The 5,510-nt window shown below is 43.6% G+C and overlaps 1 long non-coding RNA gene across 1 annotated transcript; it reads left to right on the top strand.

Moving 5' to 3' along the window:
* The first annotated feature begins 1,876 nt into the window (after positions 1 to 1,876).
* LOC147246053 (uncharacterized) lies at positions 1,877 to 4,638 on the top strand. Its single transcript, XR_015109847.1, has 3 exons — positions 1,877 to 2,016; positions 2,360 to 2,512; positions 3,860 to 4,638. It is a non-coding gene; the product is annotated as an uncharacterized LOC147246053 (long non-coding RNA).
* Positions 4,639 to 5,510: the final 872 nt, after the last annotated feature.

Here is a 5,510-nt window from a genome sequence, read left to right as displayed (position 1 = left end):
AAACTGTAGTCAAGGTCACAGTCTCAACTGCCTTGTGTGCATTGGCATCAACGCAAGAGCAAAATAAAGGCAAAGAACTTTTCTTTTTTTTTTTTGCAGCAGCAGTCTCTGTTGCTGAAAGAAACCGCAGGCTGTGGTTTATAGCATAATTACATAGCATGTACATCAAGTAATTACAGTATCACATGCAGCCATACAGTTGCAGCATGTTTTCCTACATCATGCCAAAGAAGAGCCAAACAAAATCACAGAACTCTCTTGCTCAACTGTGGCTAACGGCATACTTCCAATATGGTGTAACTACAGGACTGAGGGCCCTCGTACACACAGACGGGCTGTGTCTTCGTGTGGCATTTTACAACAAAACATATCTTGTATTTCTATATGTCTAAGAAAAGCAGGCTGAAGCTGATTACAGTATAATTATATGGAAGTCCATGCATCCATCTGTTTATCCTGCGCTGGGTCACTGAGGGCTGGAACCACAAAGTACATATGCACAGCATTTATAATTATAGTTCTGTAGGAATTGGACAGCGATATTTGTCCTTGTTTTTGTTTTTTTAAAGCTGGGAGTTGTTGTTTTTTTAATCTCCAGCATGCTCAAACCAACCTTACAGCACAAAATAAGACCACAGGAAGCGGCATAATGCAAACAACTGTATACCTCATTTAATCAGATGGGGTCTAGAAAGCTAGAACGCTAGTTCCCACTTTTAAAGCTGTGTTCCAATTGAGACATTCAACCTCCTGCTGTGTTCCCCCTTTACCTCCACAGATGGTGCGAGTAACACCAGTGGCTAAGCTAGCACCGCTAACACTATTGCTCGCGAGCTATCGGACACCAAAGAAGAGGTGGTTCAGCTGTTGTTCTGGCTCTACTGCTCCCATGGGTGAGGGGTGACTTTATTGTAATTACATATCCGTATTTAAGCAGGTTAGGCAACATATTGGGTCTTAAAAGGTCATGAGGAGAAATGTAATGTGGAAAAAAAAAACAAAATAATTGATGGACTGGTTTATAACACGAGAGGTTTGGAGGAGAAAATGATACCCTAATGATCCCTGAACCAACCATCCAACTACCTGCATAGCTGCTCATTCATAAACAACAACAGTGCCGTTGCCGCAAGATGAACTCATTTGCTAAATTATTTGTGAGACAGGCCGACCATACCACTCATTTTCCAGCAGGTAGTCAGGTACTGGCGATACCGCCAAGGTCAGGAGCAGTTCATTGGATGCACTCTTTGGAAGTGTAGAGGCGGTGAGGGAAAGGGGAGGTTGGGCATGTTGTAGTTTTAACAACAATAGTAAAAGGCTGCTATTTGTGCCTTAATATATTTGTGTAAGAGCATTGTTAACATCCGTGTAAAACCAGAGTTATAAACATCTTAATAGTGGAAATGTTGCAGCGTCTTCCTCTCAGTCGGTGAGTATTTGGCCTCCCCTTCCCCGCCGTCCCAGCCAGAGGGGTTATTGTGCTGTGACACAGAACTCAGCCAGCAAACTAAGTAACCCACGCACACACGTCCTACACACACATCCTCAACCACACACACACACACACACACACACACACACACACACACACACACACACACACACACACAATCACAGACACACAGACACACACAGACACACACACATCCTTGACCAGCAGCACCACCGCTGGCTTTGGACCGGACAATTGTGGCTGGAAGCAGGCAGACCGGGCTGGGTCAAAGGAACACGGCGGGAGGACGGCCAGCTCTGGCGGCTGCTGTCCCTCTCCAAGACAACTGTTGAAGGGTGAGAGAGGCCCAACTGGGCCGGAGCCGGGAGAGCTCAATGGTCCCCATTGACAAAGCACATCCTGGAAGCAGCAGCGCACAGAGAAACAAGTACAGACGAAGAAGAGGATGAGAGAGAGGAAGAAGAGGAAAAGACGGAAAGAGACGGGAGAAAGGCAGAGAACGGAGGGGGGTGTCAAACTGGACAAAAAAGGAAATAGAGGAAAGAGGACAGAATAAGAATGTAAGAGGTCAAAAAGAAAGCAGAGTAAGAGGAGAGTAGATGAGGATAGAAGCCTGGCCAGCAAAGGAAAGGAGAGGAGATAAGGAGGGTTACCTCCATAGGTCAGGACATCATTAGCATATTTGGTCTTTTGTACTAAACATGTTGTAGCAGATGCTAATTAAATGTAATTAGTTGCTGGAATTTATCATGAACTTGAATGCTTTCACCAGATGGCTGTGTTATGGTATTAAAAGTTAAGTTTTGGAACTGTTGACTAGTAACAACGGAGGTTTTTTCTTACTTCTGCTGCTGCTTGTTTTCTCCTTTTTCCTTCCATTTTCTTTCTTCTGCTAACAATTAGCGCATCTGGAAGGTTGCTCCTGTATCAACAAACCTGCACCACCTGCTCAACCTTTCCTCTGACCAGAGATGACCGGGACGCCATTACACTGGCATCTGGAGCATCCACTTAACTGCTTCAGATGAAGTCTTTAAGATGCACACACAAATAAAGGTCAGTGTTCCAGCTCTGTTTATTATTGCTTGACATAAAAGACGAGTGAACGCCACATGTTGTGCGCTTCTTTTCCTGAATTGCATCATAATTTCTCTCTCCCACAAATTGTGTTTCCCTTTCCATTTTGCTTTTATTTGAAATTTGTGACTGGAAATGAATCTTGCTGCTTTGCAATAATAAAATGTGTAAAATCATGTGGTCAGGGTTACAAAAACTGGTTGATGAATCAGTGTGCCAGACTACAGACACAGCTGCAGTCATCGAGTCACACTGAATCATTTCTGGGGACGGACATTTTGGCACAAACGTGGCTCGTCCACAGGGACGAGGTTTTATTTGATGCTGCTGTCTCGCAGCTAAACACAAGCACAGACATGAACCGTACGAAGAGAAAACAATCTTTCCGTGAAATTCATGACATCAGAAGCTTTGACTTGAACCCTTCTGAGCGTTTATGTGATATGGAGACAAAACCTGAATCACTTTTGGTGTCAGAATTACATGCAGCAAGTGACGGAGTGCAACATACATAGTAGGATTCTGGAGCATTGGAAGGACATAAAAAAATGTATCGTTTTTGTGTCTATCGTGTTTCTCCCTCTGCAAATGACTATAAAAGTTCTTTATTTATGTATAACTTTTAATCATTTCCTCTGCTGCTGAAACAGACACAGGAAGTAAAGGAGTATCATGTCTGTTATGGTGATATGCAGCCGTCAGGGGAACAAACAATCATGTGGGATCTTACATTAGTTTGAATTTGGGCTCTCAAACGCCTCACAACACTAACTCATTATCCAGCACCACATCAGCCAACAGTTCCCTTGAGTCCTGGTCTGTATTTGTAGAAAATCTGAGAAAGATTTCCTGGAGGTGCTCCAGAGATATCGTGTAAAGTGGCCTTGACCTTTGGCCACCAAAACCCTCACTCTCGAATCCCAGTGGACATTTGAGTCAAATCTGAAGAAAGTCTGCCGAGGCTTTCCTGAGTTATCCCGTTCACAAGGGTTGGAACAGGCGGACAAGCCAGAAAATAAAACCTCCAGCCAATAGGTGTCACCAGCACAGAGAAAAGACTGGATAACTGCACACAGTGTGCTGATATCCAATACTTTCTCACGTGTTACCTCTTTATCCTGCACCTGTTGAAATTTATGTTTGGATGTGCTTGCAATGTTTAGGCATTAATGTTGCTGGTGCAGGGATGTAAAAAAATAATGGATGTATACCATGAAATTACAATTTCTCAAGCAGAATTAGAATGGGAGAAGAGCAGGGGCCTACCTCCATTCTGTTTGTTCTCAGATTCTTTTCCGCATCACCAAAATATTTCTGCTTTTGTAGGGTGGAAGTCGAGGACATAGCGGGAAACCCAGTGCAAGTGTGTCTGGGTCCATAACTCCATTCAGGGATGCACAGAGCCCAGTGAGTTCCATCACAGGAAACCCAGGACCTGTGTCTGGACGATTGCTGCCTCCAACTTAAATGTTGACGTGTTTAATCACCATGAAGTGGTCAAAGTAATGCTGGAATTGGAGTTTTGACCTCATCGACCAACACTTGGCTGCCATTTCAAGCCGTATTCTGATCGGCTGGCTGTTTGGTTGATGTGAGCCCCACCATGAATTTATAAAGAGAACAGGCTGCAGCGCTGGAGGCAGGACCTCATTTACAGCTGACTTCAGTGGTGCTTGAAGGCCTCAGAGAGTGAAGGAAATGTTCGTGCGTAGGGGAGAACAATTCAATCGATATTCAATCAAAATTGAAATGGGAAACAATGAGATTGGCATATTGGAAAGACCCTGATTAACCTAGGTTTGTTTTAATAAAACGCGCCTTCCCCAGGGTTTGACAGACTGTCAAACGAACCAATCAGAAGTGTTAGAAACCATAGAGGAAGAAGGAAATACTCCACCCAAATGGCAGTTCGCCATTTCCTCTAACAGAGCGAGGTGTTCTGGTACATTGTTGAGTGTGGGTCGCATTTAGGAAGCGACTGGAGCCCAACGATGGAGATGAAAACCTGTTTGTGTCACATCCACTGAGACCGTGGTGAAGTGCAAATCTGAACACAAGACAAACCAAGAGCCCGTTATGATGGAGCCATGCCATGTGCAGGTGAAGCAGGAACTAGTTGATGACTTTCACATATGGAATAAAGCTTATTGCATGCAAGAATGAGGACAAACTCACAAATCTGATTGGTTTTATTGATTAGTTTCTACATTGCTCTTTGTTCTATATGTTTATATTTTAGCTTTTTGTTCTAATTTTGACTTTCTTCATCAAATACTGTGATCATCGATTTGTTGAGACGGAATGTTAAGTTCTCATCCATGCATTAGAACAAAGAGCAGGTAATAGCTGGATGGTATCATGTGGTAATGCTCCGTCACGTTTTATAACGATAACACAGTAACAAAACAAAACAACACAAATGCAATCGCAATCACAACATCTATGAGAAAAACCACTGTTCGATTTTTCTCCCCAAATCATTTGTCCCAGCTAGAGAGCTTCCTCGATGTGCTGCACAGGAGAGCAGAACGAGCTGGTTAAGAAGCTCCAGTGGTGGAGTTCATCTCAGTCCCATAAGAGGTTCCTGGTTAGAAACCTTAGAAAGCACAGAAGTCCTTCAACAAATGCCAGCACAAAACTCCAAGGTCGTTTGTGCGCTGCCTGAAGCTCTGATGGCATCACGATCGCTGTGCATGAGCATCTAACCTGGGAACACAGGTGCCCTTCTGAATGATGCACCAGCACATCCAAGTAAATCCGTCAGTTGTTGTTTATTGTGTTGCCATTGGTTAAATTACCATGAGTTGTTTTGTGAATGCCCCCTGCTATTAAGTGACATTGCGTAGTGTTCATGCTCAGGACAGAGGAGCACTTTTGGATATTCCAGTTGTTAACCTTGTCATTTTGGAAAACGGTAACAGAAAAGTTACTTTCCCTGCTTATTAGTTACTTTTAAAATGCAGGAACCTAGTTAGTA

This window comes from Aulostomus chinensis, chromosome 17, assembly GCF_037954235.1.
Source record: "Aulostomus chinensis isolate RoL2024-O1b breed Wild chromosome 17, RoL_Achi_v1.0, whole genome shotgun sequence".
NCBI lineage: Eukaryota > Metazoa > Chordata > Actinopteri > Syngnathiformes > Aulostomidae > Aulostomus > Aulostomus chinensis.
This window is presented reverse-complemented; position numbering and strand designations above follow the sequence as displayed.